Below are 14608 nucleotides of genomic sequence, written 5' to 3' on the forward strand. Positions count from 1 at the left end.
TTTCAAACAATTCCTTCTTATGATATCACAACATTGTGCCCCTAATAAAGCATTGGCACAACCACAGTTGGATAAATTAACACCTTGAACCAGAGCATCAGCTAGGACCGTCTTCCCACGCCCTTAAGCCAGGCCTCGTCGTCGGTGCCCTCAAGCACCACCAATGCTGCTGCCACTCGTCCAACTCCTGTCGGGGAAGGGAAGAGAGGCGATCGCTCACTGCCTCCGTTGTCGCATGTTGGGGAAGGGAAGAGAGACGATTGCTTGCGCTCGCCAAGCCCCACCACCCCCTACCACGATCGGGCAACCGCTGGCGATCGCGCATTGGTGTCGGTGCACCATCCCTGTGGCGTGGCACTCACAGTCACGGCCGTCATCATTGAGCACCCTAGAGGCCGCCCCACCATCGCCCTTCCATTGCTCGTGTAAGGGACCGTGACGCCTAAGAAGGGGGTGAATTAGGCAACTTAAAAATATACTTCTTACTATGGCAAGAAAATTTCTTTTGAGGGATTTTACATGTCGATTGTCTTTTTCGTAGTTTATTAATATTCCCTTCTGAGATGTGGAGCATACGTTTCATTCTTCATAATACCGTGTGTATCTTCTTAACTGGTGCCTAGATGGAGTGGACTGTCAAACGCATAAGCCCACAATATTTGGTGCCCTTGCCACCTGAACAACAGGTTTTTGTTTAACTAGCTTTTGTTTCTTGATATTGCAATCAATTAGGAAATTATTTTCTATTGATTACTGGCAAGACAATTATCAAGCCAAACATAACTCACTCCTTGATTATAGTAATTAGTATTAGTTAGTTATGAGGTCAGTAAGTCATATTAGCTTATGGCCCTTCCATCTTTGCGAAAGTGCTCCGCTTATGCCATCCCTGGTTCTTAATCTTAGTTGTTTTCTGAAGGTAATGAAGATCAAAGAGTAGAACAGAGAGGGCTGGCTCTTAGATGTAACATGGAATCTATGTGCATTTTCATAAATGTGTGTTTCTTGTGCTGATTCTGATGGCTTTTTGTTTTTTGAAACCTGACATGGTTTCTGTAGTCCAAGGGAGGTATTCTACTTCGATATTGCTTGGTGCTTGGAAACTCCCAATAGGATTCATTCATATAAGGATGTAATTCCATAAAATTAATCTGTTTTCACTGCCATTGATCAACTTCATGCTGTGTTTCATATTTCTTATTGCAATCCTAGCAGTATCTAGAACAATAATATTGTAAATTTGTGATCGTTTGCTGCTATAGTAAGCTCTACGACAAGTAATGCAGACATACGTAATTGTTAAATTCTGTTTGATGTTGTGATAAATAATGACAAGTAGGCTATCCTTTCATTTATTGATGGTTAGAAATAAGCAACCTTTGTTACATGAGTGGCAAGCTTCTTATGTTGCTTCGTTGATACATTCTTTTCAATTATGCATGTCGTAACCTTGTTTGATTTTTCTTCAAGAAGTTGTATTAGTGTTTGATATTAATTGGCAAAATAGAATCACAGCAATGCCACATTTCATGTCTTTTGTAGCTGGCCGCGTCGCCACCGCCCGCGCCCGCCCGTGCGATCTCCTCCTGTCGACAAATATCATTGGCAGTCCTCCGAGGGGTATCCCACGAAGGTAGATTGATCGGCAGGGGAGCATGAGATCAAGAATAAGAAGCTAACAGAGACACATAAGTTAGACAGGTTCATGCTGTCAGTATTACGTAATACCATACTCCTGTGGTCTGTTGGTTTGTATTAGCTATCGTATGATATTGCATGTGTTTGGAGGGGGTCCCTGCCCTCCTTATATAGTCCGGGGAGCAAGGTTACAAGTCGGTTAGATCTAGGAGATAACCGAAAAGTAATAACTAATTACAAGAATCTAGGGATCATACATATCCTAATAGATCTCGCGGTACCTTCAGGATATCCTCTAGATGTCTTGCGAAAGGCGCCGAGCAGAGCTGTGCCTTGCAAGGCTTCGTCTTATGGGCTGGGCCACCCCTGGGGGCGCAGCCCATGTGGTCTGCCATGGGTATCCAGGGTTATACCCCCCACAGCTAGTCCCAGAGCCTAATAGTAGGTGACATAGTCGCATGGTGCCAGGGTTAGAAAGTAGAAGACCAGCCAAGCAGGCAGCCAGTCCTCGGGCGTAGCCTCAAGATGAGAATAAGCACATTCACCACAAGGTGAAGTGTGTCCACTTAGTCCCCGAGCCTGCTAGAAGATGAAGAATGAATCTTATAGCAGGGTCAAAGAAAAAGAAGTCTGAAAGCTTGCTGGCGTCGTCTGACATGCACGTATCAAGACCCCAAACGTGCTGCCCAAGATCAGCACCCTAATCTGAACAGCATGGAGCAGCTTGATAGCACATCAATAAGACATAGCAAGATCCGACCAAGGGAGCACCGAGGAGTCCCCGGCGTCGCTGGCAATGTCGGAGCACCAAGGAGCGAGGAGTCCCCGATGTTGCTGGTGATGACCAAGCATCGAGGAGCGAGGAGTCCCCGACGTCACTGGCAATGACCGAGCACCGAGGAGCAAGGAGTCCCCAGCATCATTGGCGATGACCAAGCACCGAGGAGCGAGGAGTTCCCGGCGTCGCTGGTGATGATCGAGCACCGAGAAGCGAGGAGTCCCCAACGTCGCTGGCGATATCCGAGCACCGAGGAGTGAGGAGTCCCCGGTGTCGCTGGCGATGACCGAGCACCAAGGAGTCCCCAGCATCGCTGGCAATGACTAAGCACTGAGGAGCGAGGAGTCCCCAGTGTCGCTAGCGATGACCAAGCACCGAGGAACGAGGAGTTCCCGGCGTCGCTAGCGATGACCGAGCACCGAGGAGCGAGGAGTTCCCAGCATCGCTGGTGATGACCGAGCACTGAGGAGCGAGGAGTCCCCGGCAGTGCTGGCGATGTTCGAGCACCGAGGAGCAAGGAGTCCCCAGCGTCACTAGTGATGTTCGAGCACCAAGGAGCGAGGAGTCCCCAGCGTCACTGGCGATGACCAAGCACCGAGGAGCAAGGAGTTCTCGGCGTCGCGGGTGATGACCGAGCACCGAGGAGTGAGGAGTCACCGGCGTCGCTAGCGATGTCTGAGCACCGAGGAGTGAGGACTCCCCAGCATTGCTGGCGATGACCGAGCACCGCGGAGTCCCCGGCGTCGCTGGCGATGACCGAGCACCGAGGAGCAAGGAGTCCCTAGCGTCGCTGACGATGACCGAGCACCGAGGAGTGAGGAGTTCCCAGCATCGCGGGTGATGACCGAGCACCGAGGAGTGAGGAGTTCCCAGCGTCGCTGGTGATGACCGAGCACCGAGGAGCGAGGAGTCCCCAGCGTCGCTGGCGATGTCCGAGCACCGAGGAGCGAGGAGTCCCTGACATCGCTGGTGATGACCGAGCACCGAGGAGTGAGGAGTCCCCAGCGTCGCTGGCGATGTCCGAGCACCAAGGAGCGAGGAGTCCCTAGCGTCGCTAGCGATGACCGAGCACCGAGGAGCGAGGAGTTCCTAGCGTCGCTGGTGATGACTGAGCACCGAGGAGCAAGGAGTCCTCGGCGTCGCTGGCAATGTCCGAGCACCGAGGAGGGAGGAGTCCCCGACGTCGTTGGCGATGACCGAGCACCGAGGAGCGAGGAGTCCCCGGCGTCGCTGGCGATGACCGAGCATCGAGGAGTCCCCAGCGTCACTAGCGATGACCGAGCACCGAGGAGCGAGGAGTTCCCGGTGTCGCTGGTGATGACCGAGCACCGAGGACCGAGTTCCCGGCGTCGCTGTTGATGACCGAGCACCGAGGAGCGAGGAGTCCCCAGCATCGCTGGCGATGACCGAGCATCGAGGAGCGAGGAGTTCTCGGCGTCGCTGGTGATGACCGAGCACCGAGGAGCGAGGAGTTCCCGACGTTGCTGGTGATGACCGAGCACCGAGGAGTGATGAGTCCCCAGCATCGCTGGCGATGACCGAGCATCGAGGAGCAAGGAGTTCCCGGCGTCGCTGGTGATGACCGAGCACCGGGGAGCGAGGAGTTCCCAGCGTCGCTGGTGATGACCGAGCACCGAGGAGCAAGGAGTCCTCGGCGTCGCTAGTGATGCCCGAGCACCAAGGAGCGAGGAGTCCCCGACGTCGCTGGCAATGACTGAGCACCGAGGAGCAAGGTGTCCCTAGCGTCGCTGGTGATGACCGAGCCCCGAGGAGCGAGGAGTCCCCAACATAGCTGGCGATGATCGAGCACCGAGGAGCGAGGAGTCACTGGCGTCGCTGGTGATGTCCGAGCACTAAGGAGCGAGGAGTCCTCGGCGCCACTAGCGATGACCGAGCACCGAGGAGCGAGGAGTACCCGGCGCCGCTGGCGATGACCGAGCATCGAGGAGCGAGGAGTCCTCGGCGTCACTGGCGATGACTGAGCACCAAGGAGCAAGGAGTCCCCGGTGTCGCTGGCGATGTCCGAGCACCGAGGAGCGAGGAGTCCTCAGCGTCGCTGGCGATGACCGAGCGCTGAGGAGCGAGGAGTCCTCGATGTCGCTGGCGATGACCGAGCACCAAGGAGCGAGGAGTCCCCGGCGTAGGCGGCGATGTCTAAGCACCGAGGAGTTCCTAGCTAAGCTGGCAATGTCCGAGCACCGAGGAGCGAGGAGTCCCCGGCATCGCTGGCGATGACCAAGCACCGAGGAGCGATGAGTCACCGGCGTCGCTGACGATGACCGAGCACCAAGGAGTCCCCAACGTAGGCGGCGATGTTCGAGCACCGTGGAGTCCCAGGCGAAGCTGGTGAGGTCTGAGCACCGAGGAGTCCCTGGCGTAGCTGGTGACGTCCATGCGGTGAAGTGTGCCCACTTAGTCCTTGAGCACGAAGAATCTGAGCGCTGAGGAGTAACCGGCGTAGCTAGCGATGAAGCACGAGCAGTGAACAGTCTGGTCAACTGGTCGGTGGCAAAGTGAGCGTTGAGTAGAAACGACCGGCGAACAGTCCGATCAACTGGTTGGCGATGAAGTCGATGAACCAAGCGGTCCGACTAGTTGATCGGTGGAGAAGTCCGAGCACCAGGCGGTCCAATCACCTGGAGAAAAAATAGCGTATGTAGCTCGATGATCAGTTAGAGCGAAAATGTATTTATTTAATATAAACCGCCTGACCAGTTAGTGTGTAGCTGAGTCTCTAGCCCTAGCTAGCCCATAGTCCATAACGTCGAGCGCGGAGCCTGTGCATGTAGGAGGAACAAGCGTCGCTAAGGAGCCGCTGGCGACCACCCATAACGTAGAGGGTAGACGCTCGTACACGTGTAGGGATGAACCGGAGATAGGGCCATCTCTGGAGGCGTCCGAGCATAAACAGGACTGTTCGGGGTTTGGAAAATTGTTTGGAGAGCAAACATGGAAAAAATAGCTCAGAGAAATGTCATGGCGGTATACGAAGATTGGAGAATATTTAGAAGAATATTAAAACATGACTTAGCTTTAGACAGAATGTCTGGTCGGCGACGTATGGTGTTATCTAGTTGGTGTTGACGGCGAGCACCTGGCGAGCGGTGAGTTATTGGTGAAGACGACCTTAGAGGTGGTTCCGAGATCGGATCTGCAGTCGTGGGTGCGGGGGTGATCGGCGTAGAATCGATCTGCACCGGCTTGAGGAGCTCTCCGACTCCATCAGCATTGATGATCCACGAGATTGATCCGACCATAAAGATCTGGCCGGGTTGCGGGAGGGACGAAGAGCCTACGAAAAAACCATCTTGTTCGACAAGGAAAACAGCACACACAGCCCCTACCTGGCGCGCCAACTGTCGATAGAATATCGTCGGCAGTCCTCCGAGGGGTATCCCACGAAGGTAGATTGATCGGTAGGGGAGCGTGAGATCAAGAACAAGAAGGCAACAGAGACACATGAGTTAGACATGTTCATGCCATCAGTATGACGTAATGCCCTACTCCTGTGGTCTGTTGGTTTGTATTAGCTATCGTATGATATTACGTGTGTATGGAGGGGGTCCCTGCCCGCCTTATATAGTCCAGGGAGCAGGGTTACGAGTCGGTTAGATTTAGAAGATAACCGGAAAGTAATAACTGATTACAAGAATCTAGGGATCATACATATCCTAACAGATCTCGCAGTATCTTCAGGATATCCTCCAGATATCTTATGGGAGGCGCCGAGCAGAGCCGTGCCTCGCAAGGCTTCGTCTTATGGGCTGAGCCACCCCTGGGGGCGCAGCCCATGTGGTCTGTCGTGGGTATCCGGGGTCATACCCCCCACACCTCCCCGCTCTCCTCCAATCCTCCCCGCAGCACCCCTCCACCGACCGCCCTCACCAACACCTGCGACCTCCACGTGACTAGGGAGCCGGACCGCCGCCACCGAGGACTGCCGCCACGACGTTGCTCCCGGCTCCTGGTACTCGCCAACCACCAACATCCACGTCGGTGTCCGTATCTGCGTCCCTGATTCGGCTCGCCCGCATCTGTGTCGCTAGATCTTCATCAGGCCCTTCACCAGCGACAAAGACCCGCGGCAGCAGAAGCCGGGAGGGCGCCCGCGCGTCCCCCCTGATCCAGCTCGTGTCTTTACCTCCGCTCCTACCGCACTTCCACCTTTCCTCCCGTCCTGCAAGGAGCACCACCAGGTGTGCCAATCCCTTCTCTTCCCTTCCCGCTGTGCGAAACCGAGCACCCAACCCCTACCTAACTTCGATCTAATTACATGTGTGTACATGTATTATGCCTGCTAACTTCGATCTCTTTCAAAGGTTATCATGAGGATTCAAGTACTGTATACATTTCTTTGCACTGCTTCTCGAGAGGATTTCACAAACTTTCATTTTTGGATTAACTCTAACTTTAACATTGATATTTAATTTTTACAGTATTGTTATTTTATCGTGCGATCTATGCGTTTTTAGTATAAATTGTTAGCTATCACGTAACCACTGCAAACTTTATATATATATATATATATATATATATATATAAAGTTGGCAGTGGTTACGGGGGCCATGGCCCCCGCTGGCCCCTCTGCCAGTGGGCCCAGGCGGTGCTTGAAACGGCGGAGAGGTAGAGTGGTGCCGACGGAGGAGGAAGAAACCGTGCGCTAATAACCTTCCTGGCCGACCACAACGGCTCCGTGAAGCGGCCCGGCCCATAACAGTGACGAGACGCTGCTGGAGCTGGGAATTCGGATCCTTCAGTCGCGGCCTTCCGATGCACCGCGCGCCTCCAGCCACCCCTCTGTGGCTCTGCCTCTGCCCCGGCCGGCTTCTCGCAACTGCACGAGCAGCAGACCAGCAGCACTGCAATAGCTTCACTGCCCCACGCACGTAGCACAGCCCGTGCAGCTGACAGACAGCAGGCAGCGATGAGGCTACACAGCACGCCACATTACAGTGGTGGTTACTACGCCGTAGCCCGTAGGCCGTAGCTACCGCGCGCGACTGCAGTGCAGCGGAGGTCGCTGATAGATTCCATGTTAAAGAAGCTCGATCGTTGCATCAGTCTGGGGGAAGATTGGGATTTTGTCTACGGTAACACTTTTATTTTTATTTGATAATTAGTATTAGACTCAAAACGTTCGTTTCGCGATTTTCAATCAAACTGTGTAATTAGTTTTTTTTTCGTCTACATTTAATGCTTCATATACGTATCACAAGGTCAATGTGATGGTTACTATAGCACTTTTTAGAAAAACTTTTTAAAACTAAACAAGGCTAATTGATGAAGGTCGAGCGGTCGATCTACTCCATGGAGAGGCTATGTCCGTGTTCAGTTCCAAAAATAGTTCAAAAAAGTGCTACAGTACCTGTCACATCGAATCTTTCGACACGTGCATGGAGTATTAAATGTAGACGAAAAAAAACTAATTACACAGTTTGATTGGAAATCGCGAGACGAACGTTTTGAGCCTAATTAGTCCATGATTGAACACTATTTACCAAATAAAAACGAAAGTGCTACAGTACCCAAATTCTAACTTTTCCTCAACTAAACACAACCTATATATACAGATCAGAGTAGAAGATAGCTGCAGGATCTGGTCTGAGCGCGTGTTTAGTTCTACCCCAAATTCCTAAAAAGTGCTACAGTACCTATCACATCGAATGTTTGTGGCCCATGTATGGAGCATTAAATATAGACGAAAAAAACTAATTGCACAGTTTGATGAGAAATTACAAGACGAACGTTTTGAGCCTAATTAATTCATGATTGAACACTAATTGCCAAATAAAAACGAAAGTGTTACAGTAACCCCAAATTCGAGCTTCCTCAAATTAAACACGCGCTGATACGCAAATGATCGAGTTACGAGTCGTGGTAAATGCGGTAGGGACGATGGCAGCAGCCCGTGCGCAACTAGCATGCAGTGGAGTACTAGCTAGTACTTGGAGTATATTAACACGTCTTGTCCTTTAATTTTACTGTGGTTTGGGCTCTACGTACACGCGTGGATTTTATTGGATCGTAGCTGGTACGACAGTCTTGAATCAATTTAATGTAGAACCTGTTCGGTAGTCCAAAACAGGACGGTAAGTTGTAATAGCCAGCAGCGTCAACACCTACATGCTCGCTGCCGATAGGAAACAGCGCGTTGGATCAAAAGTTGTAATCCACCGACCGGCGGACTTTTCATGAGCCAAACGAGAACACTGTATAATGAGCTACTCGTATCTATCTAGATTTATATATAATATGCATCAGTGTTCTTAATCGAGGTAGACAATGCATTATGTACATTATGGCCCCGTTCGACTTACTCTATATTTGGTTTGTTCGACTTGTTTTTTTAATCAGAACAGCGTTTTTCTCTCATAACAATTCAGCCGGAACAGTATTTTTCAGCCAGTTTCAGTCAAGATTCAGACCAGCGAACGGAGCCTATGCAATAAGTTTTTTGGAAACCTGCATGCCATGCCATTATTGGCTCTGTTCGCTGGTTGGTTGCGACTAATTTGCGAGACGTATCTTTTAAGTCTAATTAGTTCATGATCGGACAATGTGGTGTTACAATAACACATGTGCTAATGACAGATTAATTAGGCTTAATAAATTCGTCTGACGTATTACTGACGGATTATGTAATCTGTTTTTTTATTAGTATCCGAACACCCCATGTGACACCCCAAAATTTTAGGTCCTGGGTTTAAACAAGCATAAGTCATAAACCCACATAGTACTTAGTAGCTAACTAAAAATAACTTCCATGTGAATTTACAGGCCTATACAACGTGACACACGACGAGTACCGGTAACTCACTTTCCCCTGATCAACAACATCAACCCGTTGTTGGGCCGGTCCACGCGCGCGTGCATCGCATGCAGCCGGCCCAGAGACCAGACGTACGTACGTGCGTCAGTGCGTGCGACGCATGCAGCAGACGCAGTTTTGCACGGCACCCATCTCAATCTTGGAGGCTCCAACACACGCCGAACGCAGCGCCCCTCACCCGCATCGCATGCTACGCCCTGCTTTCTGCGCCGCTTGACCCCAGGTCAAACCCCTGCGCCGTCATAACTTCCGCTCCGTCTCCCCGGCTCGTCTGAGTGACTCGCCACTCGCTGCTCCATTTACTCCCATCCACCTCTGCTTCCCGCTCATAAAACTCGCCACCCCCGGCACCACCAGCAGCAGAGCGAGCAGAGCACAGCAAGCAAGCGCACGACTTTGCAGCGCGGACACGCCCGGCCCGGCAAGCCAGCCACTCTTCTCGCGTGAACCCTGCCAGGGCGAGGCGAGAGAGAGGAGCACAGCTTATCCATTCTTGTGGACAAGGGATTCAAGGCGCGCCTGCTGCCTGCTCCGTACGTGGTGCATGAGGAAGGGGGCAGTGGCCGGGACGATGGGGAGGGAGGCCGCGGCCGCCGTGGTGGCGGCGGAGCTGGAGGACTCTGCGGGGAAGGCGGCCGGGGCGGGCGCGGCGGCGGCGGCGCCCGTGCTGAGCCCGCTCAGCGAGACGCTGTGGCGCGACAAGGCCGGGGTCCTCCTGGGGGACGTGTCCGCGCGCCTGGCGTGGCGGGACCTCACCGTCACCGTCGCGCTCGGCACGGGCGACACGCAGGCCGTGCTGCAGGGCCTCACGGGCCACGCCGAGCCCGGCACCATCACCGCGCTCATGGGACCCTCCGGCTCCGGCAAGTCCACGCTGCTTGACGCCCTCGCCGGACGCCTCGCCGCCAACGCCTTCCTCTTCGGCACCGTCCTCCTCAACGGGCGCAAGGCCAACCTCTCCTTCGGCGCCGCGGTACGCACGTCGTTGTCATGCCATCATCATACTGACACTTGTGTATCGAAATTTTTTTATGTATATAAAAATTACATCTCCGAAGGAACTTGGCGTTAGCTCTAGTTAATTATGTAGATGAAATTTGTAAAGAATGGTTCTCAAATGATTAAGTTGTTTCAGATTTTTTATTATATAAGTCTCCACATTTTTTTTCTTCAGTCCAAATCACATTTGTGAACACTGGATTTTGCTTATATCAGTGGCTTGTTTTATTTCCTTTTTTTTTTTTGCGAAAGTGTGTTGTTTATAAGTTGTTCATATAATGAAATAGACAGCCTTTCTGCGTTTTCTGTGTGAAAAATCGAAACTGACCATGTGTCTCCCATGAACTTGGAGTTGGATTGGATTTGTCAAAAAGTAGTACTGCCTACTTGGTAGCACCGTAGCACACATCACACTTCCGCTGATGTCACCTCCCCCCCCCCCCCCCTGATGGTGTTTGCTGTCTCTTTCCACAACCCATCGGCGACCTTGAATTCTCTTTGGATCTTCCGGCATCGCCTCACCTGGACAACACTCTGCTCACTGACTCGTCACTCTTAGCTCATCACGAGTCATGTGCCAGGTTTTGTAACCTTGCCGGCTTTCGGCAGCAGCTTGGCAATCGCATCTGTCCATTTTCAGCGAAAGATGCCATGCCGAATAGGAGGATGTTGGCTCGACTCCATTAAACATTTAAACCCTTGCAGCTGCCAGCTGGGGTTGGATCAGTAGCCATCACCGGTCAGAATTTGGGCGATCTGCCTCCACTGTCGCCTGTCTGTTTCCTGATGGATCATTCTGTTTTCGGGTGTGTGTTTGGTGATGGAGTTAAACACTCACTGGTTGGTGAGGAGACGCCGTTATGTTTCCTGGAAAGGGGATTTCGGGTTGGGGTGTTGTTCACCGGTTTCTTCAGCACTGGGCTCACCAAAACCTCATGATCTGTTAAGACCTGGGGGTATTTTTCTTATTTGGTTATAATCAAACAAAACTGACCGGAGTTTTATTATGACTTCAGCGAAAGGATGTACTATAAAGAAGCCTCTCCTGTTACATAAAAGTATGTATAAATAAATTCATAGCAGTAAAAAAAATGATGATCCCGGTTTTTGTACGTGGCATGCATCTGAATATTTGATCGATATCATTAAGCACCTGGTCACAATCTACATGATGAATTCTCACCTTGATACTGAAAACAAACTACTGTCAATCTGCAATTTCAGGCCTATGTGACACAAGATGACAATCTGATTGGCACACTGACAGTAAGGGAGACCATCTCATACTCGGCGCGTCTCCGACTCCCTGACAATATGCCCAGGGAGGAGAAGCAGGCTCTGGTCGAGGGCACCATCGTCGAGATGGGGCTTCAGGACTGTGCCGACACAGGTCGTAGGCAACTGGCACCTCAGGGGGATCAGTGGTGGTGAGAAGAGGAGGGTCAGCATCGCCTTGGAAATACTGATGAGGCCTAGGCTGCTCTTCCTGGATGAGCCCACCAGTGGTCTCGATAGGTATGCGCTTCTATTTCATCTCTTTGGCAGCTAGTAACCTATCATCTGCCGAAGTGACTGATGCAACAACAAAAAAAATTGGGCAGTGCTTCGGCATTCTTCGTGACACAGACGCTGCGGGGACTGGCAAGGGATGGCCGAACCGTCATAGCATCGGTCCATCAGCCGAGCAGTGAGGTTTTCTTGCTGTTTGACTGTCTCTATCTTCTATCAGGGGGCAAAACAGTCTACTTTGGGAAGGCCTCAGAGGCTTGTGAGGTAACAATATGAGATTGCTCATCTTGTTTTTATCTATGTTTTTGCTACACTAATGTGGCATCTGAATCATCTGGTCTATTGTGCACTGAGAGCAGTTCTTTGCCCAAGCTGGTTTCCCATGCCCGCCAATGCGCAACCCATCGGATCATTTCCTCAGGTGCATAAATTCAGATTTTGACAAGGTGAAGGCGACTCTCAAAGGGTCGATGAAGACGAGGGTGAGTCCAATTTTATCACCTATTTAGTATTTGCTGTAGCTTGTAGCATATTGGTGTACGTGTCTTGACTGAATTTTTGCATTCCTTTTCACATATGTAGTTTGAAAGATCTGACGATCCGCTCGAGAAGATCACAACTTCGGAAGCCATGAGGAGGCTGATCAGCTACTACCAACACTCACAGTACTATATCAATGCGCAACAGAAAGTAGATGAGATGGCCCGGCTCGTAAGTACTTCGCTGATTTTCTTCAGCGCTTTATGATCATTCAAACTCTACTAGACCATTCCAAATTTCCAATAGAATTGAAAGGATCCATGTGGTTTGTCCTCACAGAAAGGAACAGTGCTGGATTCAGGAGGGAGCCAAGCTAGCTTTCTGATGCAGGCTTTCACGCTCACGAAGCGATCGTTCATCAACATGTCAAGGGATTTTGGATACTACTGGTTGAGGCTTATTATCTACATTGTTGTGACACTTTGCATCGGGACTATATACCTCAATGTTGGCACCTGGATATAGCTCTATTCTGGTAAGAGTTATTTGTACCATTGATGTTTACATTTCTCCACTTCAGTAATGTCTTGGGCACTGAATGTATCTAGTTCTGAATTTGAAACCTGACTGTTAATGACTGGGTTAAACTGATGAAAACTACTAGGCCCGGGGAGCATGTGCTTCATTCATCTTTGGCTTCGTCACATTCATGTCGATCGGAGGGTTTCCATCTTTTGTGGAGGACATGAAGGTCTGTGGAACCACTGAAGAATCAATATGAATCTTGAAAAGTCTCAGGACCTTCAATTGCTCAACTTAATTTCCATTTTACAGGTCTTTCAAAGGGAGAGGCTCAACGGGCACTATGGTGTGCTGGCGTTTGTCATCAGCAACACACTCTCGGCGATGCCATTCCTGATCCTGATCTCCTTCGTGTCGGGCACGCTGTGCTACTTCATGGTGCGCCTGCACCCGGGCTTCATGCACTACCTGTTCTTCGTGCTGGCCCTCTACGCCAGCGTCACCGTCGTGGAGAGCCTGATGATGGCCATTGCCAGTGTGATCCCAAACTTCCTCATGGGCATCATTATCGGTGCAGGGATTCAGGTAAACTGAACATCCGTTCTAGCAGCTTGTTACTCTCCATCATCTGCCACACAACTGTTTGTACGAAAAGAAAAACGCTGTGCATCCGAACTGGGATTAATTCTGACGCTGTGCATGGAACCACACCATAATGCTGATGCCTGCTTATATTCTCTTCTGATGATAACAACCCACATTTAATGGATAACAATCGTTTTGAAATGGACAGGGGATATTCATGCTGGTATCAGGTTACTTCAGACTTCCGCATGACATCCCAAAGCCCTTCTGGAGGTACCCCATGTCCTACATCAGCTTCCACTACTGGGCATTGCAGGTAAAAAGGGGATTCATATTTTTCACAGTGATTAGCAGAAGCTGTCAAAACTCAATTCAAGAATAAAAAGGGTAGTAGTAATCTATAAGAAAGATCAGAAAAATGAATGCGACACGTACATGGGTTGTTAATCGATCTTTGCAGGGCCAGTACCAGAACGACCTGAAGGGCCTGCTGTTCGACAACCAGGACGACGAGTTGCCCAAGATCCCCGGGGAGTTCATCCTGGAGAACGTGTTCCAGATCGACGTGAACCGGTCCAAGTGGCTGGACCTGGCCGTGCTGTTCAGCATGATCGTCATCTACCGCCTCCTCTTCTTCGTGATGATCAAGATCAGCGAGGACGTGACCCCCTGGGTGCGCGGCTACATTGCGCGGCGGCGGGTGCAGAACCGGCGGCAGCCCAAGGTGGAGCTGGCCACCCGAACGCCGTCGCTCCGCGGGTACGTCGTCGACGCGGCCAGCCTGCCGGCCGATCACCCGTGATTCCGTGAAGCGCGCGAGAACGGGATATCAGTATCACACAAAGACTAAACCGGAACTGATAACAGTACGGTAGTACTGCAATATGAATGTGTTAAGTTGTCGTATTATAGCTAGTAGCAACCGCTTAAGCTGTAATGGAGTGTTGTTTGATGCACTGCTAAGATGTATGTATATCACCAGCTTGATGCACGTTTCCTATGTTATTCTTCGGCTGCGAGTGCGAGCATCTCACCATACAAAGACCACGGTGAACAATTAAATCTCTCATGTGCATGATGCCAAATCAAGAGGGGGGTAGTGGACCTAGAGGTAGCTTAGGGGTGTGAAAACAGTGCTATAAATGGCAACATTGCACAGACGCAGGCTGGAGGAGATTTTGCCGATGGATGATGGATCTTGCTCGCCGGGGCACCACGCAGACTGTGCAGTTACGACAAGAACAGCATATGCAAGGACACCGGATGGT

General features: G+C 51.1%; 1 pseudogene; it reads left to right on the forward strand.

The window, feature by feature from the left end:
• Nucleotides 1–9594: 9594 nt before the first annotated feature.
• LOC136524533 (ABC transporter G family member 11-like) lies at nt 9595–14331 on the forward strand (annotated as a pseudogene).
• The last annotated feature ends 277 nt before the right edge of the window (nt 14332–14608 follow it).

This window comes from Miscanthus floridulus, chromosome 2, assembly GCF_019320115.1.
Source record: "Miscanthus floridulus cultivar M001 chromosome 2, ASM1932011v1, whole genome shotgun sequence".
Taxonomy (NCBI): Eukaryota; Viridiplantae; Streptophyta; class Magnoliopsida; order Poales; family Poaceae; genus Miscanthus; species Miscanthus floridulus.